The sequence below is a fragment of the Callorhinus ursinus genome, unplaced genomic scaffold, assembly GCF_003265705.2.
Source record: "Callorhinus ursinus isolate GAN/ISIS: 27379988/994484 unplaced genomic scaffold, GSC_fseal_2.0 scaffold131, whole genome shotgun sequence".
Taxonomy (NCBI): Eukaryota; Metazoa; Chordata; class Mammalia; order Carnivora; family Otariidae; genus Callorhinus; species Callorhinus ursinus.
Genome location: NW_027397193.1, coordinates 211,353 through 237,005, shown reverse-complemented (window position 1 = coordinate 237,005; position 25,653 = coordinate 211,353). Strand labels below are relative to the sequence as shown.

At 46.8% G+C, this 25,653-nt stretch overlaps 1 protein-coding gene across 4 annotated transcripts in view; it reads left to right on the top strand.

Annotated features, from left to right (window-relative positions):
- Positions 1–25,653, top strand: part of CYP4F22 (cytochrome P450 family 4 subfamily F member 22) — an 80,366-nt gene that overhangs the window by 13,511 nt on the left and 41,202 nt on the right. For 2 of the 4 annotated variants that reach the window (XM_025864812.2, XM_025864815.2), the window contains exon 1: positions 24,452–24,537. The exons of 1 other annotated variant lie outside the window; for it this stretch is intronic. The gene's annotated coding sequence lies outside the window, so the exon portion shown is untranslated. Of the gene's footprint in view, positions 1–15,236; positions 15,366–24,451; positions 24,538–25,653 lie in introns of those variants that run through there. One more of the 4 variants, XM_025864813.2, reaches the window with a different exon arrangement.

The following is a 25,653-nucleotide window of genomic DNA, read 5'->3' as shown; positions in this document are numbered from 1 at the left end:
AGGTGGTCCTACGTGCTGAGGACCATCCTGGCGTTTGGAAAGCATGCAATGAGTGGAGTTGTTTCTGCCCACCCACCCGCCGGCCCCAGCCCCCCCAACAGAGGTCCAGCCCACAGGATAATTTGTGATGGCCAGAGTCCCGCTTCCTGTATGAGTCTGGACTCACAGGCCGTGTATTATTTCCAAGCCAAGACTTCCCCACTGGTCTTGCCCCCCACAGCAGCCAGCTGGACCTTAGGGCTGGGCCTTCAGCCAGACTGGAACCACAGCCAGGCCACTGAAGCCAGACAGGCCAGCCCCAGAATTGGTCGAACGCGATTTGCCAAAGGGAAAGCAAAGTTGCGGGTGTGAGCCAATGACCCCACAGTCTCCAGCTGGGGTGATTCCACCGTCCCCGGCGGGCAGAAGTTGAATTCAGCCGCATGTTAGAATAGAGGTGAGATTTAATCTCTCAACACCTGGCCCTGGAACTGGAGAGGAGGGAGTTTTGCAACCGAGGACATGAGATATTACAGCGAAATTGTGAGCTCAGCCCTCGGCAGTATGCTAGAGGCCAAGAATGAGTGTGGGGTAAATGGGGCCAGATGTTGGTGCTCCCTGGGGAATATTTACCGAGCACCTACGGCTCCTATCTGTCGTCATCCTGCTTCGAGAGAACGATACAGAGCAAGGGGCTTTAACCATTATTTTCTAAACAGAAAATTTCAAACATATTCAAAAGTAGAGAGAATTTTATAACGAATCCCCGTATGTATCCATCATCCAATTGACACGTGCCAACTCATGAGCCATCTTATTTCTTCCATAACTGCCACCCACGGTCTCTCTTCTGTGATGTTCTCTGCCGTTGGTGATCAATGCCTAAACCTGTTAATCCATTAGCAGCTACAACAGAGTGATATTGGGATGACTTATTCCTTCTTCATTTATTCACTGGAATACGTCTGGAGAGAGAAACATCCTCTCATCTGCTATTTGTTTACCCAGTGGTAGACTTCACATGGAAAGGCAAGATCAATGCTTGATATCTTTCCTCCCTTGGTTTTCAAAGTCATTGTTGGGCTCCTTGACATCCTCCAAAGTTAGATAATGAGATTTCCCTCTCCCCCCATATTTTTACAGATTCATGGATTTAAACTATTGAAATGTGTGAATACATTGCATTTTTTTTTAAATCATTACTGATAATCAAATTACTATCCTCCTTTGGCCAGTGGGAGCCTCTTCACTTTGACTCTTGAGTTCTTTTGACAGGACTGTTTCATGCTTTATGATGTAACAAGATGTTCCAGGAATATCTTGAACATTTCCTGCCACAAGCCTGGGAATCAACCATTTCCCCAGGGAGCCCTTCTTCCTTTGATTGGAAAGTGGTACTTAGAGGTAGCAATCAAGGTGATAAGGGTGCTCATAACTGCTGAGTTAGTTGTTTCTAGGACTTTTCACTGGACAGAAATAGGAAATCCCCTACCATTTTTTCTTTTTAATTTTTAAGTATTTATTGATTTATTAGTTTTTTTGAGAAAGAGAGTGTGTGGGTGTGAGTGGGGGAGGGGCAGAGTGAGAGGGAGAGAGGGACAGAGGGAAGAGAGAATCCCAAGTAGGCTTCACGCCCTACACCCTGCACCCTGCGGGGCACCAGACGTGGGGCTCGATCTCACTGCTGCCGAGATCATGACCTGAGCTGAAATCAAGGGTTGGATGCTTAACTGATTGAGTTACCTAGGTGCCCTTCCCCCTACAATTATTTTTAAATAAAATACATTATGAATTTATGCTGATACTTCCAAATTCCTATTCAGAATTACATGACTTTTACTTAAACTGATCAATCTTATGCCTGTATTTTCTTTTTCCCCCACACTAAAAATCCAAATTCTCAATTTGCTTCATTCCACAATCATGCACATCCATCTTAGAGTAACATGCCAACAGTGCCTGAAACAATATGATTATGGAAAACCGGTTTAAGCCTTCCTCTTTCTGGTTCTTTTCCTCCTTTGGGCATATCCCACTGTAGGTATGCTATCAAATTACTGTGCTATAGGGTCACTTGAAATATTTTCTTTCTGCACATTTGTACCACTAACGTGAAACTTCTGATTTTTAGGGAATTTTTTTTTGAGGGCAGAAAGTTTTAACTTACAACAGTAACAACAATAAAAACAACACCTCATGATAAGATTATGCATTAATGTGCAACAAGAAACATTATGTAATTAGAAAACATCTAAAATAACAGGATTAATATTGTAATTGTTATTAATTTGTTATAATTATTGAAAAATTCATCTCACTATCCCACCTCCTGTTTAAAAATATCTCTGAAAGGGGCACGTGGGTGGCTCAGTTGTTAAGCGTCTGCCTTCAGCTCAGGTCATGATCCCAGGGTTCTGGGATCAAGCTCTGCATCGGGCTCCCTGCTCAGCCAGGAGAAGCCTGCTTCTCCCTCTCCCACTCCCCCGCTTGTGTTCCCTCTCTCGCTGTCTCTCTCTGTCTGTCAAATAAGTAAATTTTTAAAAAATCTTTAAAAATATCTCTGAAATATTGTATTATAACAAATTCAATTTAGAGTAGCTGGGTCTTTCAAATGAGGTAATGCCACATTACTTTTTTTTTATTGTGGTAAAATATACAAATATAAACATTATCATTTTAACCATTTTATGTGTACGGTTCAGAAGCATTAAGTGCATTCACATTGTTATACAACCATCACCATATCCATCTCCAGAACTTTCTTATCTTCCCAAACAGAAACTGTCCCTAACCACTAAACACGACTTCCCCATCCCCTCCCCTGGCCCCTGACAACCACCATTCTAGTTTGTCTCTCTGAATCTGACTATCCTAGGGATCTTATATAAATGGGATCATACAGTATTTGTCCTTCTGTGACTGGCTGCTTTCATTTAGCATAACATCCTCAAGGTTTATCCATGTTGTAGGCTGGGTCAGATGTTTTACTTTCTTTTTTTTCTTTTCTTTTTTTTTTTTTTTAGAGAGAGAGCATGAATGGGGGGATGGGGCAGAGGGAGAGGGGGAGAGAAGGGAGACAGAGAATCCCAAGCAGGCTCCACACCTAGGGCACAGCCCGACTCAATCTCACGACCCTGAGATCATGACCTGAGCCAAAATCAAGAGTTGGATGCTTAACCGACTGAATCACACAGGTGCCCCTGTTTTTTCCTTGTCAAGGCTGAACAATATTCCATTGTATAGATAGACCACATTTTGTTTATCCATTCATTCGTTGATTGACATTTGGTTTGTTTCTACTTTGGGCTACTGTGAGTAGTGCTATTGTGAACATGAGTGTACAAATATCTGTTTGAGTTGAGTTCCCACTTTCATTTCTTTTGGGTATATATCCAGAAGTGGAATTGCTGAATCATGTGGTAACTGTATGTTCAATTTTTTTAAGAAATTGCCAGATTGTTTTCCACAGTGGCTGCGCCATTTTACATTCCCACCAGTGGTTCACAAGGGTTCCAGTTTCTCTACATTCTTGCCAACATTTGTTATTTTCTTTTTTTATAATAGCCATCCTAATGGGTGTGAAGTGAGGGAATTATTTTTTTAAGTCTAATATTACCTTAGAATTATGTAAGATATTTGCATGGTTCTAAAGTCAAATCTGCAAAACAGGGTATATAAAGAAACATCTAGCTTCTATTCATTTACCTTTCATCACGTTCTTTCCCTCCGTCTCAGGTAATCATTTATAATTTTTCATGGTCTATTGTTCCATTTTTTGAAGATTTTATTTATTTATTTTTGAGAGAGAGAGGGAGAGAGAGGTAGAAGTGCAAGAGAGATCATGAGCTAGGAGAGAGGCAGATAGAGAGGGAGAGGCAGACTCCCCACTGAGCAGGGAGCCTGATGCGGGAATCGATCCCAGGACCCTGGGATCATGACCTGAGCCGAAGGCAGATGCTTAATGACTGAGCCATCCAGGCACCCCTATTGTTCCATTTTAAAAACACTAGTATATGTATATCTGTCACTAGTATACACACATATATATATATATATACACTTCCCTGTTTTCCACTTAACACTGTTTCCTGGAGATCTCCCTATGACGGTATAGAGAGATATTCCTCATTCCTTTTTACAGCTGCATAGGACTCCATCATGTGGCTGTGCCTTGGCTTATCAACCAGTCCTTATTGATGGGCTTATGGGCTATTTCCAGTCTTTTGATATTTTAAATAGTGCTGTTATGAAAAGCCATGTTCATTTATCTTTTCTTAGTTTTCTTAGTTTTACAAGGGAATCGTTGGGATATATTCCTCCAAATGGATAAATGCGCATACAATTTTGCCAGATATTGCCAATTTCTCCTCCCCAGGGTTTCTATCTCTTTGCCTTCCCACTAGTAAAACTTCTCCATTTGATCAGGTGGACTCCTATACATTCTTCAAATATCTCCAATACCCCAGTTTCCAGGAGGTCTTCCCTTCTCCTCTGGTGTTCTTCTCTTGGCTTTTCCAGCTCCAGGCTCCTTTCTTTGGCTCAGCCTTGACACCAAGTGGTTGGGAGTGTCTGTGTCCAACTCTAGACTCTCCAGACTGGGAGCTTCTTGAGGGCTGGCTCCAGGGCTGAGTCTTCACAAGACTGGGCACAGAGGGAGGCGGAGCAAGATGGAGGAGGAGTAGGAGACCTGGATTTTGTCTGGTCTCAGGAATTCAGCTGAAGGGGGATCAAACCATTCTGAACACCTACGAACTCAACAGGAGATCAAAGAAGAGAGTAGCAACAGCTCTCTGAACAGAGAAGCGACCACTTTCTGGAAGGTAGGACGTGCGGAGAAGTGAATCTGAGGCGATATTCGGGAGGATAGACAGCGGGGGAGGGGGCCTCCGTCCGCCGCTTCTGGCAAGTGCTAGAGCCGCGGAGCACAAAATCGGACCTTTTAGAAGTTGGCTCCGCTGAGGGACGTCACTCCAGTGGCTAGGCAGGAGGTGGAAACCTCCTGGGACAGTGTGGTCTCAGGACCCTCGGGGTCACAGAAAGACCGGGGGTGCCTGAGTGCAGCAGAGGTCCCAGGTATCGGAGCGGGGAAGCCGGCTGCAGAGACGGAGCCGAGGCGCGGGCTCTCAGCTCGGGTGAGCACGGAGTGCTGCCGGAGACCCGGGAGTGACTGACTGCTTTTCTCTGGGTGCTCACTGAGGAGCGGGGCCCCGAGTTCTTGGCTCCTCCAAGCGGAGATTGGGAGGCCACCATTTTCACTCTCATCCTCCAAAGCTGTACCAAAAGCTTGCAGGGAACAAAAGCTCCCGAGAGCAAACCCCAGCAGATTACTTAGCCCGAACTCACAAGGGCAGGGCAATTGCACCTCTGGCAAAGACATTTGGGAACCATGGCAACAGGCCCCTCCCCAGAAGATCAGCAAGAACAGCCAGCAAGCCAAGACCAAGTTTACCCATCAAGGAGAACGGGAGAACTCCAGTGCTAGGGGAATACTGCACATGGAATTCATGGCTTTTTTACCATGATTCATTAGTTTTTCAAAGTTAATTTTTCAACTGTTTTTTTTTTGAATTTTTCTTTTTCCTTTTTCAACCAACATCTTATCAATCCCTTTAAAAAAATTTTTTTTTATTTTTCATTTTTGGAGTCATATTCTATCCCTTCATAGTAGTTACCCTTATTTTTGGCATATATATATAAGTTGTTCTCTCTTTAAAATTTTGAGATACAGTTTCTTCTAACAGATCAAAATATACCCTAAATCTCTAGTGTATGGCTTTGTTCTAGTCTCCTGCCTGATCACATTCTCCCCCCCTTTTTTTTTTAAATCTTCTTCTTTCTTTTTTCAAACAACTTCTTATCAATTCCTTTCATAAAATCTTTTATAATTTTCATCTTTACAGTCATCTTCTATCCCTTCATTGTATCAACCCTTATTTTGTACATATATGTCTTTCTTTCTTTACAATTTTAGGAGGCACTATCTTCTAACAGACCAAAATACACACAAAATCTAGTGTGTGGCACTGATCTATGCACTAGCCTGATCATATTTGATCATATTCTGTTTTGTATTGTTCTGTTTTTGTTTTTATCTTTATCTTTTTTTTTTCTCTTTTTTCTTTCTTTCCCTTTCTTTTCCCTTGGTTTCAGGTCTTTTCTGACTTGTTTAGAGTATATTTGCTGGGGACATTGTTAACCTGTTAGCATTTTGTTCTCTCATTCATCTATTCTCCTCTGGACAAAAGGGCAAGACGAAAGAAATCACCTCAACAAAAAGAACAAGAGGTAGTACCGTCTGCCAGGGATCTACTCAATACAGACATCAGTACGATGTCGGACCTAGAGTTCAGAATCATGATTTTAAAGATACTAGCTGGGCTTGAAAAAAACATGGAAGTTATTAGAGACACCCTTCCTGGAGAAATAAAAGAACTAAAATCTAACCAAATTGAAATCAAAAAGGCTATTGATGAGGTGCAATAAGAAATGGGGGCACTAACTGCTAGGATAAATGAGGCAGAAGAGAGAATTAGCGATATAGAAGACCAAATGATGGAAAATAAAGAAGCTGAGAAAAAGAGAGATAAACAACTACTGGATCGCGAGGGCAGAATTTGAGAGAGAAGCGATATGGTAAGATGAAACAACATTAGAATAATTGGGATTCCCAGAAGAAGAAAAAAGAGAGAGGGGGCAGAAGGTATATTGGAGCAAATTATAGCAGAGAACTTTCCTAATTTGGGGAAGGAAACAGGCATCAAAATCCAGGAGGCACAGAGAACCCCTCTCAAAATCAATAAAAATAGGTCAACACCCCAACTTCTAATAGTAAAACATACGAGTCTCAGAGACAAAGAGAAAATCTTGAAAGCAGCTCGGGAGAAGAGATATGTAACCTATAAAGGTAGAAACATGAGATTGTCAACAGACCTATCCACAGAGACCTGGCAGGCCAGAAAGGACTGGCAAGATACCTTCAGAGCACTAAACGAGAAAAATATGCAGCCAAGAATACTATATCCAGCTAGGCTGTCATTGAAAATTGAAGGAGAGATAAAAAGCTTCCAGGACAAACAAAAACTAAAGGAATTTGCAAACACGAAACCAGCCCTCCAAGAAATATTGAGAGGGGTCCTCTAAGCAAAGAGAGAGCCTAAAAGCAGCATAGACCAGAAAGGAATACAGACAATATACAGTAACAGTCACCTTACAGGCAATACAATGGCACTAAATTCTTATCTTTCAATGGTTACCCTGAATGCAAATGGGCTAAATGCCCCAATCAAAAGACACAGGCTATCAGATTGGATTCAAAAACAAGACCCATCGATATGCTGTCTGCAAGAGACTCATTTTAGACCCAAAGACACCCCCAGATTGAAAGTGAGGGGGTGGAAAACCATTTACCATGCTAATGGACACCAAAAGAAAGCTGGGGTGGCAATCCTTCTATCAGACAAACTAGATTTTAAAACAAAGACTGTAATAAGAGAGGAGGAAGGACACTATATCCTACTTAAAGGGTCTATCCAACAAGAAGATCTAACAATTGTAAATATCTATGCCCCGAACATGGGAGCAGCCAATTATATAAGGCAATTAATAACAAAAGCAAAGAAACACATTGACAACAATACAATAATAGTGGGGGACTTTAACACCCCCCTGACTGAAATGGACAGATCATCTAAGCAAAAGATCAACAAGGAAATAAAGACTTTAAATGACACACTGGACCAAATGGACTTCACAGACATATTCAGAACATTCCATCCCAAAGCAATGGAATACACATTCTTCTCTAGTGCCCATGGAACATTCTCCAGAATAGATCACATCCTAGGTCACAAATCAGGTCTCAACCGCTACCAAAAGATTGGGATTATTCCCTGCATATTTTCAGACCACAATGCTTTGAAACTAGAACTCAATCACAAGAGCAAAGTCGGAAAGAACTCAAATACACGGAGGCTAAAGAACATCCTACTAAAGAATGAATGGGTCAACCAGGAAATTAAAGAAGAATTAAAAAAAATTCATGGAAACCATTGAAAATGAAAACACAACTGTTCAAAATCTTTGGGATGCAGCAAAGGCAGTCCTAAGAGGAAAGTATGTAGCAATACAAGCCTTTCTCAAGAAACAAGAAAGGACTCAAATACACAACCTAACCCTACACCTAAAGGAGCTAGAGAAAAAACAGCAAATAGAGCCTAAACTCAGCAGGAGAAGAGAAATAATAAAGATCAGAGCAGAAATCAATGAACTAGAAACCAAAAGAACAGTAGAACAGATCAACAAAACTAGGAGCTGGTTCTTTGAAAGAATTAACAAGATTGATAAATCCCTGGCCAGACTGATCGAAAAGAAAAGAGAAATGACCCAAATCAACAAAATCATGAATGAAAGAGGAGAGATCACAACCAACACCAAAGAAATACAAACAATTATAAGAACATATTACGAGCAACTCTATGCCAGCAAATTAGATAACCTGGAAGAAATGGATGCATTCCTAGAGATGTATCAACTACCAAAATTGAACCAGGAAGAAATAGAAAGCCTGAACAGACCTATAGCCACTAAGGAAATTGAAGCAGTCATCCAAAATCTCCCAACAAACAAAAGCCCAGGGCCAGATGGCTTCCCAGGGGAATTCTATCAAATATTTAAGAAGAATTAATACCTATTCTCCTGAAACTGTTCCAAAAAATACAAATGGAAGGAAAACTTCCAAACTCATTTTATGAGGCCAGCATTACCTTGATCCCCAAACTATACAAAGACCCCATCAAAAAGGAGAATTACAGACCAATATCTTTGATGAACATGGATGCAAAAATTCTCACCAAAATACTAGCCAATAGGATCCAACAGTACATTAAAAGGATTATTCACCACGACCAAGTGGGATTTATCCCTGGGCTGCAAGGCTGGTTCAACATCTGCAAATCAATCAACGTGATACAATACATTAACAAAGGAAAGAACAAGAATCATATGGTCCTCTCAATAGATGCAGAAAAAGCATTTGACAAAGTACAGCACCCTTTCTTGATCAAAACTCTTCAGAGTATAGAGATAGAGGGTACATACCTCAATATCATAAAAGCCATCTATGAAAAACCTACAGCGAATATCATTCTCAATGGGGAAAAGCTGAGAACTTTCCCCCTAAGGTCAGAAATGCAGCAGGGATGTCCACTATCACCACTGCTGTTCAACAGAGTATTAGAAGTCCTAGCCACAGCAATCAGACAACAAAAAGAAATCAAAGGGCATCCAAATTGGCAAAGAGGAAGTCAAACTCTCACTCTTTGCAGATGATATGATACTGTATGTGGAAAACCCAAAAGACTCCACCCCAAAACTGCTAGAACTCATACAGGAATTCAATAAAGTGGCAGGATATAAAATCAATGCACAGAAATCAGTGGCATTCCTATACACCAACAACAAGACAGAAGAAAAAGAAATTAAGGAGTCGATCCCATTTACAACTTCACCCAAAACCATTAGATACCTAGGAATAAATTTAACCAAAGAGGTAAAGGATCTGTACTCAGAAAACTATAAAATACTCATGAAAGAAATTGAGGAAGACACAAAGAAATTGAAAAACTTTCCATGCTCATGGATTGGAAGAACAAACATGGTGAAGATGTCAATGCTACCTAGAGTAATCTACGCATTCAATGCAATCCCCATCAAAATACCATCCACTTTTTTCAGAGAAATGGAACAAATAATCCTAAAATTTGTATGGAACCAGAAGAGACCCCGAATAGCCAGAGGAATGTTGAAAAAGAAAAGCAAAGCTGGCGGCATCACAATTCCGGACTTCCAGCTCTATTACAAAGCTGTCATCATCAAGACAGAATGGTACTGGCACAAAAACAGACAAATCGGTCAATGGAACAGAATAGAGAGCCCAGAAATGGACCCTCAACTCTATGGTCAACTAATCTTCGACAAAGCAGGAAAGAATGTCCAATGGAAAAAAGACAGTCTCTTCAACAAATGGTGTTGGGAAAACTGGACAGCCACATGCAGAAGAATGAAACTGGACCATTTCCTTACACCACACACAAAAATAGACTCCAAATGGTTGAAAGACCTAAACGTGAGACAGGAGTCCATCCAAATCCTAAAGGAGAACACAGGCAGCAACCTCTTCGACCTCAGCCGCAGCAACTTCTTCCTAGAAACATCGCCAAAGGCAAGGGAAGCAATGGCAAAAATGAACTATTGGGATTTCATCAAGATAAAAAGCTTTGGCACAGCAAAAGAAACAGTCCACAAAACCAAAAGACAACCGACAGAATGGGAGAAAATATTTGCAAATGACATATCAGATAAAGGGCTAGTATCCAAAACTATAAAGAACTTATCAAACTCAACACCCAAAGAACAAATAATCCAATCAAGAAATGGGCAGAGGATATGAACAGACATTTTTCCAAAGAAGACATCCAAATGGCCAACAGACACACGAAGAAGTGCTCAACATCGCTCGGCATCAGGGAAATCCAAATCCAAACCTCAATGAGATACCACCTCACACCAGTTAGATTGGCTAAAATGAACAAGTCGGGAAATGACAGATCTTGGTGGGGATGTGGAGAAAGGGGAACCCTCCTACACTGTTGGTGGGAATGCAAGTTGGTGCAACCCCTCTGGAAAACAGTATGGAGGTTCCTCAAACAGTTGAAAATAGAGCTACCATACGATCCAGCAATTGCACTACTGGGTATTTACCAGAAATGTAGGGATCTGAAGGGGTACGTGCACCCCAATGTTTATAGCAGCAATGTCCACAATAGTCAAACTGTGGAAAGAACCAAGATGTCCATTGACAGATGAATGGAGAAAGAAGAAGTGGTACATATACACTATGGAATATTATGCAGCCGTCAAAAGGAATGAGATCTTGCCATTTGCAATGACGTGAATAGAACTGGAGGGTGTTATGCTGAGTGAAATAAGTCAATCAGAGAAAGACATGTATCATATGACCTCACTGATATGAAGAATTGTTAATCTCAGGAAACAAACTGAGGGTTGCTGGAGTGGTGGGGGTGTGGGAGGGTTGGGGTAGTTGGGTGATAGACATTGGGGAGGATATGTGCTATGGTGAGCGCTGTGAATTGTGCAAGACTGTTGAATCACAGATCTGTACTTCTGAAACAAATAATGCAATATATGTTAAGAAAAAAGAAGAAGATAGCAGGAGGAGAAGAATGAAGGGGAGTAAATCGGAGGGGGAGATGAACCATGAGAGACAATGGACTCTGAAAAACAAACTGAGGGTTCTAGAGGGGAGGGGGATGGGGGGATGGGTTAGCCTGGTGATGGGTATTAAAGAGGGCACGTTCTGCATGGAGCACTGGGTGTTATGCACAAACAATGAATTATGGAACACTACATCAAAAACTAATGATGTAATGTATGGTGATTAACATAAAAATAAAAAAACCCAAATTTCAGGGTGCCTGGCTGGCTCCATCTTAGGAGCCTGAGTCTTGATCCCCAGGTTGTGGGTTCCAGCCCCACGTGTGATGTAGAAATTACTTAAAAATAAAAGATAAAAAATAAATCTATAAAAAAATACCCAAATTTCTTAGAATTGATTTCAAGTATCTTTTCAACCTGTTCCAACCCACATCTCAAATCTACACTCCAAGCAAATTGGAACAATGACAATTCTCCTTACATGCTCTGTACATTCCCATCAGTAGAGTGAATATAGTGTGAACTTAGACTCTTTAATGTGACCATAGATCAATGGCTGAAGCTCTATGCGCTTCTATTTTTTCATTTATAATAAAGGACTAATTATCCTGGCTTTCTTTCTCAGAGGATAACTATGAGAATTAAAAAAGTATACAAGAATGTTGTGTCAAGTTAATGCAAATGTAAGATGCTAATATGATAATAAGGAAATATACATAGCTCAAAGGTGTATAGACAGGACTTGGGCTGTAATTGACAATGATTGGCAAGATCTCTTATTATAACTCACTACATTTAATTTTCAAGAGGTTAATACTAACTTGGAGATTAAATTCTAGCATTTTATAATCATGTCATGAATTTTGTGTTACATTAAAAAAAAAAGACTTGGCACAGAGAGGTGACAATAACAGGTTTTCTCTCTGAACAAAGGACAGCCCCTTGGCCCTGGGCCTCCCTTGCTGTCTTCTCCTGGGCCAGGGAAAAAGAACCAGGTCAAGCTGGCCAATGCCCTGGGTTTTGCTGTCTGCCCTCTGGCTGAGTCACCTGTGCCCAAGGGTGGTAAACTCAATGTGGGTGTCTGTCACCTACATGGCTCCCAGGCAGAGGAGTGGGACCTGCTTGAGGTCAGGGAGACCCCATGACCCATTCAGTCTTCCCCACTCCCTAGGTGGAGCACCTCCCCTCCCTGTGCCGTGATTTCTCCAACTCTAAAATGGCAATAATAATGTGCTTATCTCACAGCCTTAGTAAAGGAATCAGTGATATAAAATCGTTATCAACCCACTTCCCACCATTTATTTATTTGCTATGTGTTTATTATTGCGGTGAAATTCATGTAACATAGAACTAATCATTTTAAAGAGAATAGTTCAGTGGCATTTAGTACATTTACAGTATTGTGCAACCATCACCTCTATCTGGTTCCAGAGCATTTTCATCACTTCAGACGGAAACTCCATACTGATTATGTAATTACTTCCCATTTCCCCTCCCCTCAGCCTCTGGCAACCACCACTCTGCTTTTTGTCTCTAAGAATGACCTATTCTGGACATTTCATATAAATGGGATCATATACTACGTGACTTTGGTGACTGGCTTCTTTCATTCGGGTTCTTCCACATTGTAGCATGTGTCGGGGCTCTGTTCCTTTTTACAGCCGAATGACATTCCATTGTGTGTGTATAGAACATTTTGCTTATCCATTCATAATTTCATGGACATTTGGGGTGTTTCCAGTTTTGGCTATTGTGAAGAGTGCTGTTGTGAACATGTGTGTTCTTGTACTTGTTTGAATACTGTTTTCAATTCTTTGGGGTCTGTACCTAGGAGTAGAATTGCTGGGTCATATGGTACCTCTATGTTTAACTTTCTGAGGGACCACCAAACACTTTATATCTCTGTTGCCTCACAAAGGCAGTGAAGAGAGAATTCCAAGTCCCCATTTGGCAGCCAAGGAAACAGGCTGGGAGAGGTGACCCCACACCATCCTGAGGCTAATGACCGTCAGAATAACCCCTGTCTGCTTAGTGACACCTGGGTGGTGGACACTTGCTGAGGAGGGCCTCAGGACTGGGCCCTTCATAGTCTCATCTCTGGAATCTGACAGATCTGGGTTTAACTCCCAACTTGGGCAAGTTGCTTCCTTCCTCTAAGCCTCCATCTCTCTACCTATAAATGATCATAATCCAAGTCCTTCCCTTATTGTGGAGAGTCAACATAGTACTGTAGGCAGAGGATGGTACCTGTATTATGCCTTTGATTTATGATGGATCAAACAAACAAAAAAGTGGTCGACTGAGGCTTAGGGGGGTGAAGTAACTTGCCAAAAGTCACACAGCAGCTGGTGACTGGATCCACCCTACAAGCATTTTTGAGAAATTTTCTGAAGCTTAACCTTTCTGGAAGCTAGTGAGGAGAAATTTCTAAGGGAGGTCCTCTGGGGTGGGGGGCAATTTGCTGCTAGGTTGCTTTGCCCTTTGGGGAGCTGACCTTTGACAACACAGAATCTTGCTGAATCAGGCTGGGGTAGCCTGTGGTCATGAACCACAACTGGTTTCCTGGTGGAGATCACCTTTGCCCCAACCTACTCACTCCTCTCTGTTCTACAGTTTATATCAGCACAGCAGGAGGCAGGGTGACTTCCGGTGCCCCAAACAGGCACCAGCCGGGCACTTCCTTGCTTCCAGGCATCGTCTTCTACTGGTCCCTCTGTTGTGGGGCACCCTTCTCCCTTCCCTCTCCTTTCTGCGGTGCATGTACTAGAACTTTCAGGATCTGGCTTCTACCAACCCTTCTAATCTCCTCTCCTCATGGGTTCCTTATTCCAGCCCACTGGCCTCTTGCTTCTTGAGGATGCTACCCTCACTCCACTCTAGGGCCTTTGTACTTGCTGCTCACTTTGCTTGGAATGCTCCAGTTCATGTCTTCCTGTCATTCAGGGATCACTCAAACATTACTTCCTCCTAGAAGCCTAGCCCTGACCGCCCTATGTAAACTAGGTTCCCAGTCCTTCCTTGTGAACTCATTCTATTTACTAAGATCCTTACCTGACAGTATCTTATTCATTTGTTTATTTATCTTCTGCATTTATTTATTTATTGTTGCCTTCCCCACTTGGATGGGAACTCCATGGGAGCAGGGACCTGTCTTGCTCAGTGCTGCATCCCCAGGGCTGAGACCAGTGCCTGGCACATAGCATTCAGGTGTTCGCTAAATGTCTGTCAACTGACTGACCATTGGGCTTCTTCTTATAAATATGAATATTCTTCCATCCTAAACTGGATCATGGCGATGAATACCTTTTTATGCTCAGTCTCCAAGTCCCGGGAAGCTCCTCAGATGGGCTGTGGGAGGTAAATTCCCGACTGTTCCTACCAGGCTGTGTGACTTTAGGAAAGTTACTGCCTCTCTCTGGGACTCCAGTTTGTAAAACAAGGTTCTTTACCTCCCCACTCCCCACCCCCCCCAATCTGGTGAAAGCTATGGCTCCAAGCCTCTCCTGAAAAGATGAACTCATGATTTTGCACATGATTTTAAGGGATTTAATGATCCCCAAAACTCCAATGCTGGACTTCCTCTACAGCTGATCAATATTGAAATCGATTTGTTCATTGGCTCAGTTGAATACCTCAGGAGGTATTCAAATGACACCAATATTTTTTTGTGCCCATCCTCATGGTGGGAGATTTGGGGGCCCCAAAAGGTCCAAGCTCTGGGCTCTTAGGTTTCCAACAGCGGGGGGTGGGGGGCTGGGGGTGGACAGAGGGAACAACGGCAGCCAGACACTCTGCCCCACGTGGTCATGATTAGGTTAGCTGGAAGAGCCAGAAGGGCCGCTGGGGTTCAGCTTGGGAAGGGGGCATAGAAAATTTCCTGGGAGAGGGGGCGATTGCAGCTGGGTTTTGAAGAATAAATAGGATTTGGTCCGGCAGGGAAGAGCCTTCCAGCAGAGGAAACAGCTTTGGGGGACTTGGGGGAGGGAGGAGAAATAATAACACACATTTACACAACGTATTTTTAGGAAGAGATCACTTTCTGGTGCGAGCCTCAGGCCCACCCTAAGAGGGAAGGAAGAGGAGCACCCTCAGTTTACAGGTGAAAAGAGAGAAGCACAGAGCAGCTAAGAGATGTACTCCAGGCCATAGAGCCGGTAAGTGGTGGACCCGGGCCTAGACACCCACAGGCTTCTTCTAAAGGGGCATTCTTGGGGCCCCTGGGTGGCTCAGTCGTTAAGCGTCTGCCTTCGGCTCAGGTCATGGTCCCGAGCGTCCGCCTTCGGCTCAGGTCATGGTCCCGGGGTCCTGGGATCGAGCCCCGCATTGGGCTCCCTGCTCAGCGGGAGGCCTGCTTCTCCCTCCCCCACTCCCCCTGCTTCTCCCTCCCCCACTCCCCCTGCTTGTGTTCCCTCTCTCGCTGTGTCTCTCTGTCAAATAAATAAATCAAATCTTAAGAAAAAAGAATAAAGGGGCATTCTCATTGGCCGAGGGACAAAAGACTTGTTTTTGATAGGCTGAGGTATGTGGGGAGGGCCGAGCCTGACTAGTTGAGGGGTGAGCGGTTCAATCGGCTAAGGAGCACCAAGGTGGAATCTAGTTGTCTGTGAGGCAGGACAGGAGTGTCTGATTGACTGAAGAAGGGAAGGCAGAGTCTGATTGGTTGAGGGTCAGGAATTTGATTGGCTGAGGGCTAGGAGAACATTTAATTGACTGAAGTGTAGGAGGGTGCAATCTGATTGGCTGAGGGAAAGTCGGCATGAGGTCTTGTTGATGTCTGCAGTACCTTTTAGCCTCCACTTGGCAAATCCTACAAATCCCGTGTCCCTGGGCCCTGAGAGAGGGAGGTGGAGATGAACCCCCCCCCCACAACCATGGGGAAATGGAGACAGGTGTGTGTGGAAGAAGGGCAGGGGCTGGGTCCCTCCAGGCAGAGTCCAGGAAGGACACCTCCCCAGCCATACCTGGTGAGAGGTAATCTCGTTTCCCAACCCCCGTCAGGCACCGCCCCCCGCCCAGGAGGGCAATGTCCTTGCCCCTCGGTCCTCCCAGCTCCCCAGCAGCAACCCCCAATTCTAGAGGAACGTGCTGTCCATCTCTCTAGCTTAAGACCAGGCCCTCTCCTCCCGCCGCCCGCCGCCCGCCTCGAGGGGTGTCCTGCACCCGCCTGGCGCCTTATTGCGACCATCTCCCCTTTTCCCTCTCCTCCCATTTGCCGTCTTTCTCCCCAACCCCTCCTTCCTTCTCCCCTAGTTCGTTTCCATTTCTCCATTGAAAACGCCAGCCTAGATGTGGCCCAGACCCAAACCCTTGGCGTCAACCCTGACTTCCCTCCTTCTCTCACGCCCACATTCCCTCTGTCAGCAAGTCCCGTCACCTCTAAACAAACCCCCAATTCTACCACCTTTCACAACGCAGTCCCTCCGGGGCGGCTGGGCGGGTCCCCAGCCACAGCCTCCCCGCCTCGCTCCTCCCGCCGCTCTGGCGCCCCCTTTGGCCGGCGCGGTATAGCCAGAGGGAGCGGGTGAAATCGGAGTCAGGCCCCGGCAAAGTCAGCGTCCTCGTTGGCTGGCTCGGAACCCTCCGCGGCGCCCCCTTTCCCCAGAGGAAAACCCGAAGTGCCTCCCAGTGGCACGATCTGTCCCGTCCCCTCCCAGCCCCTGTCTCCTCCCACTCTCTCCGTCGCTCGCTCGGCTCCGGCCTCACGGGGCTCTTGGCTGTTTTCTTCACGCACTGTCCATCCATGGCTCAGGTCATGATCATGGTCTCTGCTCAGAGAGCACCTCGGGGAGGCCTTCCTCGTGCCCTTGCCTCGCTGGATTGTCCTCCACAAGCACACATCGCATAGGATAACCTTTTTGCTTATGTGTTTCTAGTGATGCTTTATTGAATTTCCACTGTAGAACAACGCCTGGTACTTCCTGGGAACTTGGTGGTTGCCGAATGAATATGTGCCCTGTGCCCGCTGGAGCTGGGGAAAAGGCAGGGAGTGAGAAAGAGCCTGTCTACCTGCACAGAGCTCCCGGGTAACCAAACCATTCCAAGGGTGAGTTTGCTGTGACTGAGGACGCACGGGGGCTGTGGCTGCATCCCGTGCGGGCTTGAACTGAGCCCAGAAGTGAGGGAAGCCCTCAGAGAAAATGGCCTTTGAGCTGATACCTGAAGGAGAAGTTAGGAGTTAGCGGAGCAGGTGAGAAGGAATAGAATTCCAGGCAGAAGGAACAGCGTGTGCAAAGGCTTTGAGGGGGGAGAGATGGCCTTGGAGGGTTTGGCAAAATGGTTGCAAGTGGCAGTGAGTGAGCAAGAGTGTGGTGAGTAATGAGTTGGAAGGAGCTGTTTGCTCCTCCATTCAGCCCACACCCTTGAACTGCTCGGGTCTTTGCTTCAAATCTCTGAATTATCTTCTGCCTTGTCTCCACTCTTCTGCCCCCTATATTGTGTGCTGGGAGGCTGACTTGAATGGACCACTCAACCTTTGCCTTTTGGCTTCCCCTTGGGTTCGGCCAATAGGAAGCCACAGCAGGCATCGGAGGGAAAGAGGAGACTGAGGTCAGGGTATTAATATCTCATCTCCTCTCCTGTGTGGTCCATGCAGGCTGCCTGTGTCCCTCAACCAACAGCTCTTGACAGGCAGTCCTCTCTCTGCATGAGCCCAGTTCCAGCAACTGCTTTCACCCCATAGCACCAGGTCGCAGGGCTCTGGGTGGTAATGAGTGGTTCCTGGCTGCCCTCTTTTTGACATGGTGCTTTTATTAAACTCTTTTCAAATTACCCCATTTGAGTGTTCTGTTTCCTGCCGGAACTCTCTCTCTCTCTTTTTTTTATTGAGGTAAATTCACATAATATAAAGTTAACCATCTTGAGGGGCACCTGGGTGGCTCAGTCGTTAAGCGTCTGCCTTCGGCTCAGGTCATGATCCCAGGGTCCTGGGATCGAGCCCGCATCGGGCTCCCTGCTGTGCAGAGAGCCTGCTTCTCCCTCTCCCACTCCCCCTGCTTGTGCTCTCTCTCTCTCTGTCAATTAAATAAATTTTATTCATTTATCATTTAATTGACAGAGAGAGAGAGAGAGAGACAGCGAGAGAGGGAACACAAGCAGGGTGACTGGGAGAGGGAGAAGCAGGCTTCCCGCCGAGCAGGGAACCTGATGCGGCGCTTGATCCCAGGACCCTGGGATCATGACCTGAGCTGAAGGCAGTCGCTTAACCGACTGAGCCACCCAGGTGCTCCAAAATAGATAAAATCTTAAAAAAAAAAGTTAACTATCTTGAAGCTTATATTCAGTGGCATTACATTCACAAATATTGTGCAACCACATCACTTCTGTCTAGTTCCAAAATTTTTCCATCATCCCAAGAGGAGATCTTGTACTCATTCTCCTTGCATATGGGCTTCACTTCTCCCTGCCCCCTCCGCCCGTCACTGGCCATCCCTAATGTGCTCTATCTCTGTGGATTTACCTCTTCCGGACATTTCACAGAAATGCAGTCATACAATGTGTGACCTTTTGTGCCCAGCTTCTTTCACTCAGCATGATGTTTTCGAGGTTCACCCATGGGGTAGTGCGTGTCAGGGCCTCGTTCTTTTTCATGACTGAGTAATATTCCACCATATGGATGGACCACATTTGTTTATTTATTTCTCCGTTGATGGATAGTTGGGTTGCTTCCACCTTTTGGCGACCATGAATTGTGCTGCTATGAATGCGTGTGGACATATGAACATGCAGGGACACCGAGTCCCTGTTTTCGCTTCTTTTGGCTATGTACTTAGGAGTAGAATTGCTGGCTCATATGGTAATTCTATGTTTAGCTTTTTGAGGAACTGCTAAACTGTTTCTCATAGTGGCTGCACCATTTTACATCTTCACCAACAGTGTTGGAGGAGATTGCTCTTCTTTTTGTCTCTGCCCCCAAAAAGTCTGCTGTGAGCTTCTGGAGGCCCAGGAAAAACGCTTCCTCTCACTCCTGCCATGCTCCTCCTTTGTCCACTTCCACACATTTTTCTGGTACCATCTCCCTAATCTGGCCACCACTTCCATGTCTTATCTTCCCACTTAGATTATAGTTTGTTGGTTGCTACCAGGCTGAGGACTCTGGTGCCTGGGAACCACAGAGCCCTGTCCCTTCCCAGGCCCTGGGCCTCTTGACCTCTGGGCACAGGCGGTGGTGACTGTACCTATTACCACTCTTCCTCAACCTCCCAGATGTGGCTCATCTCTCCCTCCAGCTTCATGCCTCTGCCTGCTCTCTCTAAATGCAGCTGTGATCCATGCTTCTGTCAACCCATTCCCTGTCCACCTCCTCCCGGGTGACCTCAATGACCCACTCCCTGGGCATCCATGTCTTCCCAGGACAGGTGACTCAGGGATGCACTTCTCATGATGGGCCCAGCTGCCTCCCGGTGCCTCTCCTTGGCAGGCAGGGCTTCTCAGCCTCAGCACTGCTGACATCTGGGGCAGGATTGTTTCTCTGTGGTGGGGGCTGTGCTGTGCACTCTAGGATGTTTAGCAGCATCCATGGCCTCTGCTGACTAGATGCCAATAGATCCTCCCCTCCATAATGTGACAACCAAAAGTATCTCTGGACATTGCCAAATGTCCCCTAGGGGGATCATCTGCCCCAGTTGAGAACTGCTGGGATTGTCCAAATCAAACCTCGCGCTCGAAGTGCTGATGTTCGTCCAGCCTGTGGTCCGTGCCAAGCGTGGGGACGAGCACCCTGTAAACACCACTTCATCTCGTGCTCATCTCCTCCATTTTGTCCGTACACGGATGGAGGCTTGCGGTGGCCACATGATTTGCCCAAGGTAACATGGCGAGCAAGCCTACTCTCAGGGACTCCTCAGGCCTGGGCCCTTCAACTTGCTTCTCCTTCCCTGTCCCCATCTCTCTGAGGGCAGAGATGCTGAGCTGACACCCACTCCTCTCTTCCTCTCCTCCTCTGCTGCCCGAAACCCCACATCCAGCCAGGCACCAGTGCAGATGTTCTCCACATCCCTAAAAAATCCACATCCCTGCGGTGCCTGGGTGGCTCAGTTGGTTGAGCATCTGACTCTTGATTTCAGCTCAGGTCATGACCTCAGGGTCCTGGGATCCAGCCCTGAGTGGGGAGGGGAAGACTCCCCAGGGAGTCTGCTTCTCTTCTCCCTCTGCTCCTCCCCCCTCCTCATGCACTCTCTCTCCTTCTCTCTGAAATAAATAAATCTTAAAAAAAAAAAAACCACATCCCTAACAAGATCAGTAAACTCCAATGTGCTTTAAAACACCAATTAGGGGCGCCTGGGTGGCTCAGTCGGTTAAGCAACTGCCTTCAGCTCAGGTCATGATCCTGGAGTCCCGGGATCACGTCCTACATCGAGCTCCCTGCTCAGCGGGGAGTCTGCTTCTCCCTCTGACCCTTCCCCCTCTTATGTGTTCTCTCTCTCATTCTCGCTTTCTCAAATAAATAAAATCTTTTATTTTATTTTATTTATTTATTTTACAGGGAGAGACACAGCGAGAGAGGGAACACAAGCAGGGCAGAGGGAGAGGGAGAACCAGGCTCCCCACTGAGCAGGGAGCCCGATGCGGGGCTCGATCCCAGGACTCTGGGATCATGACCTGAGCCGAAGGCAGACGCTTAACAACTGAGCCACCCAGGCACCCCTCAAATAAATAAAATCTTTAAAAAAAAAACCACCAATTAAAGGGGGCTCCTCCCTTGCTCAAGCACCATCCATGGCTCCCCATTGCCTGCCAGATCAACCCTCAGCCACTTGGTCTGATTCAAGGCCCTTCACATCCATTCCTCCACCTCTCACACCCCAAAGCCAGAGAGAGCCATCTGCCCAGCCACACCCTCAGGTTTCTCTGTGCCCAAGCCCCACCCTCTTTCCTGCATCTGTTGAAATCCAACCTCTCCCTCAAGTCCCAGCTCAGATGTCACATCCTTCACGTAGACTTTCTTCTGCCTCCTCCAAGCAGCACAGCTTCAATTATTTGTATTGCCTCTTCTTCCCTTAGAAACACCACCCCCTCTCACCCTCATGGCTGGCCCAGCACCCAGTGAGAGAACATTCCTGAAATGGAACAGGGATAAAGGCATCAGCCACGTTTACCACCTGTCAGGACAAGTGGGCGTCTTAAACTGGCTTTAAAATCCCCTCAAAGTTTTGAGCTCTTCTGTGTTTTGTTTTCTGGAATTTGGGAGAGATTGGTGCCTTCATATTTCCCAAACTTGAATTTGGGACTCTTTGGCCTCATCCTCCATCTTTGTCTTAATCCAGACAGATGGCTTCTGATACTGAAATTTTAGTCATTCCCAATCATCTGCCACCAGTTTTGCTCCATCTACGTATTACCTTTTTATTACTTAATAGTTTTCTTTCGGTGGCCTTCCTTTGAAGGCTTATTTTATTTTATTTTTAAAAAAGATTTTATTTATTTATTTGAGCGAGAGAGCATGCACAAGCGGCAGGGGTGGGGCAAAGGGAGAGGGAGAAGCAGACTCCCGGCTGAGCAGCAACACCCACAATCCCGGGCTCAATCCCAGGACCCCAGGATCATGACCTGAGCCAAAGGCAGACGCTTAACTGACTGAGCCACCCAGGCGCCCCAAACCGTATTTATTTTAAAGCAAAATTCATATAACTATTATTATATCCATAAGGATATAGATTTGATGTCTAGGGTGAGTCTATTTTTTTTTCCTCCTCTGAGTCAAAACAAATTTAACATAAATACATATAATAGAAAATGAATTGAAAACGTTCCTCCATGTGCCATCTAAAATTACCAGGCCAAGGTAATTTGTATCAGACTTTGGACACTTGTATCAGACTTTGGGAACCAGCCAGAGTATTTTCTGTGTGGTTCAGACTTGTGAAAATACATTTCTTCATTCATTCATCCTATCTTTTCTTCCCTAGCTTCATTAAGGTATAACTGACAAAAATTTAAGGTGTACAATGTGACTCAACATTTATTCTCGTGTTTCGGGTTTCAGCTAGCCACCTGACACCCAACTCAGATAGCAGCTTCCCCTCTACCCTGTTGCCAAACCCTGTTACATCCCTTCACTGGTAAAAAATTCCTGCTGGATATGTTTCTTTATTTTCTCTTTTCCCCCGCTTAAGCCTCAGACCCACAAGGGCAAGGATTTGGTCTGTTTTTATTCTCTGCCATCTTCCCAGCACACCTAGAACAATGCTTGGGTCTTTCAACAGCAGGTCCTTTCAACTCCATGGATTTATTCTGAGCCAAGCACTGCCTAGCCCTGTACCAGCTGATCCTGGGGTCTCACCCTCAAGGAGACCCTGGTCTCACGGGGAGACAGAGCCAGCTAAAGCAGGACTTGTCTGATTGAGGGTTGCGCATGGATGGGGCTGTGAAGCCACTGCTTTCTCTGAACTAGGGCATGCAGAGCATGGAGCTAGCAATCAGAATTTGCTGGTGAGGTAGAAGACTGGAAACTCCACGGTGGTTAATAACAGCACACTTACTGTGTGCTAAAATACAAAAGTGCTCCCTACACCTGGAAGCAGGGTTTCTCAGTCTCACTGTTATTGACATTGGGGCTGGATCATTCTCTTTTGTGAGGGGCCATCCTGTGTGTGCATCGTAGGATATTTAGCAGCATCCCTGGCTCTATCCACTAGATGCCAGGAGTACCCCAGCATCCAGGTGTGATGACCAAAGTGTCTCTAGACATTGCCAGATTATCTCTGGGGGGACAAAATTGCCTTGGGTGACCACTGTTCCCCTAAAACATTACAGCAGTCTTCTGAGATGGGTACACAGAGAGTAGCTGATGGAGTCATTTGAACCCTCTGCTTCCAGAGTCTTCCATGCTCTAACCACTATGATACATGGCTTTGTATGTGGTCCTGGCCCCTGGCTCTGTCCTCTGAGAGCCTAGCACAGCTCAGGGCCTTCTCCACCCCTTGGCCCCATCCCCCAGGCTAACCAGCACCAAGATTAGACTTCCCAACTGGTTGGCCCCCAAAGCCAAGGGCGGCTCACCTGTTGTCTGTAACAGCATCAAGAATTTATTTTTGACCAGTCAAATGGCTTTGGAATGATCATTCCGGGAAAAAAGTCTGAACTTCCTTGCCCTTCCTTTGGCTTCTTTATGGTTTGCTGTGGTTTTTGCCTTGGAACTCACTGGGAGGAGGGCAATGTTCAGGGCTTCAGGCTTCTCTGTGTGCGACCTGGCCCCTGACTGACCCCAGCCAGTCACGCCTCTCCTACAGCCTACAGCATGTGCCTTAGTTTCTCCAGATGAGCCTGCAAGTTATGGCTGGAGCCTTTAATCTCTTTAGTCTCCTGTGGGTTTTTTTTTTTTTTCTTCCCTTTGACAGCTATTTCCTGGGTATGTAGGACGTTCAAGATCTTTTGGCCCCGGGGAGGCAGTGGAGAGCCAAAGGCCAGCTGTGAATCCTTCCATCTGTCTGCCCATTTGCCCAGATCAGCCACCCAGCCACCCAGCCACCCAGTCACCCAGCCACCCAGCCACCCAGCCACCCACCAAACGAGGAATGGTATCTTTGTTTCACATACAGGGGTGGGGCTGACCCTGTCTGGACCCATCCGGAGCAGATAAACTGGCCAAGGACAACATCCTAGCGGGATAGTCAAGTTGACTGCCAGTGGGTGGGTGGGGTGGGAGGAGCCGGACCAGAGTCTGGTGCTCCTTGTTGAGGCTGGAGGCCATCCTGGAGGAAGAAGCCCCAGGCGGTGATAGAGCCCCAGAAGTGTGGGTTGGATCCAGAGAGAACAGAAGGGCTGGCTCCCAAGGGCCAGTGGAGTCTGAGGATTCCTGGGAGCCCCGTGGAGCCTCAGGGTTGCTGGCTAAGGGACGCCTTTCCAAGCTTGGGAGCAGGTCCTGAGGTGGGGGCTTTGAGGGGTACTGGTGTGGGAGGAGGGTGTTAAGGCGTGGGCCACAGGGGGATCTGAGCACTAATTGGAGCCAGGCAGCGGCAAAGGTGCAGGGAATGTGACGGTGTCGGGCTGCTCGGTGTCCAAGTCTTTGCACCTCCACAAGTCTCTTTCGCTGTCTCTGTCTGTGTCTTTCTCCCCATCTCTCCACCTGTCAGTCTCTCCATCTCCCGCTCTGTGCCTTTCCCTCTCTGTCGCTCTCCCTGCCTCCCCGTCTCTGTCTTCGTTCTCTCCATCTCTGGGGGCCCCGCCTTGGTCCCCGCCCAGGGGCTGGCCAGGCCGGGGCGGGCCGGAGGCGGGCCTCGCGGCTCGGCCGGGCGGGGTTAAAGCGCCAGACCGCCAGACGGCGCGGTCAGAGCCGAGGTTGAGGTGCGGGCGGATCTAGACCGAGGGCCAGAGGCCGAGACCCGCGGGGTGAGTGCACGCGGGGGGCCGTAACCCGAGGCGCCCGGCGCGGGTGCCCGCCGTGTGCCAGCGAGGGTCTGCGCGCCGCGGCGGCCGGGGATCCCCAGGACTCCAGCGGCGGCTGCGGGTCCCGGACGCACGTCTGGGGCGGGGGGCGGGGGGGGGGGGAGGGATGTGGGTGTGTCCCCGACGGTCGCGGCGTGTGAGTGCAGTTTTTTCAGTGCGCGCCTCGGAGTCCTGTGTGTATCCTTGTCTCTGGGTATCCGTGGTGGGAAGGCACCTCAAGAAGAGCCCCCTCCCCAACAGGACAGGTCATGGGGATCCGAGCCCTGCCCTGTGCCGCCTCTTAGGGCTGGTTGGAGTCACTCCACATCGTCTCACTCGTGGACTTTTACGCTTGTGATCCGGCTGTCTTCATGGCCCCTCTACCCACCCGTGGTAGGCACAGAGCCTCCAAATGCTCCTTTATGAGAAGAGACATGCCCTCTTGGGCCCCCAGAGTTGGCAGTGAGGGACGTGTGAAGTCCTGTAGTTGGTACTAGCTGATGTTTTTGTTGGATAGTGGAGAGATATATGCTCCTTGGTGTCCCAGGGCCTCGCCCTCCCGGCTTGGACCAGGGGGTGGCTAGCCAGCCCAGACCATGCCTGGTGGCTGAGGCCTGCCACCTGAGGAGTCTCAGGCTGGTGGTGGGAGGGAGACAGGGAGATAGTGGGGGAGCTGGGATTTGAACAAACCAGTCCTGTCTGACCCCAAAATCCTGTGTACTTTCCAATGGCCCTTGTCTGTCTGTATAGCCCAGCTTGGGTTTCTGAGAGGTAACATTAGCTCTGGGCTGGTGTCCAGTGGTGACCTGGGTTGGTATCCACAGAGGGGCTTGGATGACTCTGTAGACAGAGAAAGGGATCCTATCCCTCCTCCCTGGCAAGGCCTGGGCTCCATTCTCCAAATCCCAGATGGCTGGACAACAGTAATGAATATGGTGGCAGCCTCAACAGCAATGAGAGGCACCTTTGATCAAGGGCTTGCTGTGTGCCAAGCGCTGAGCTGAGCACACTAAAAATGTGACATTTTCATCAAAGCCCTGTGAAGTGGGTAATATAGTTCCTGGCTTCCATATGAGGAAA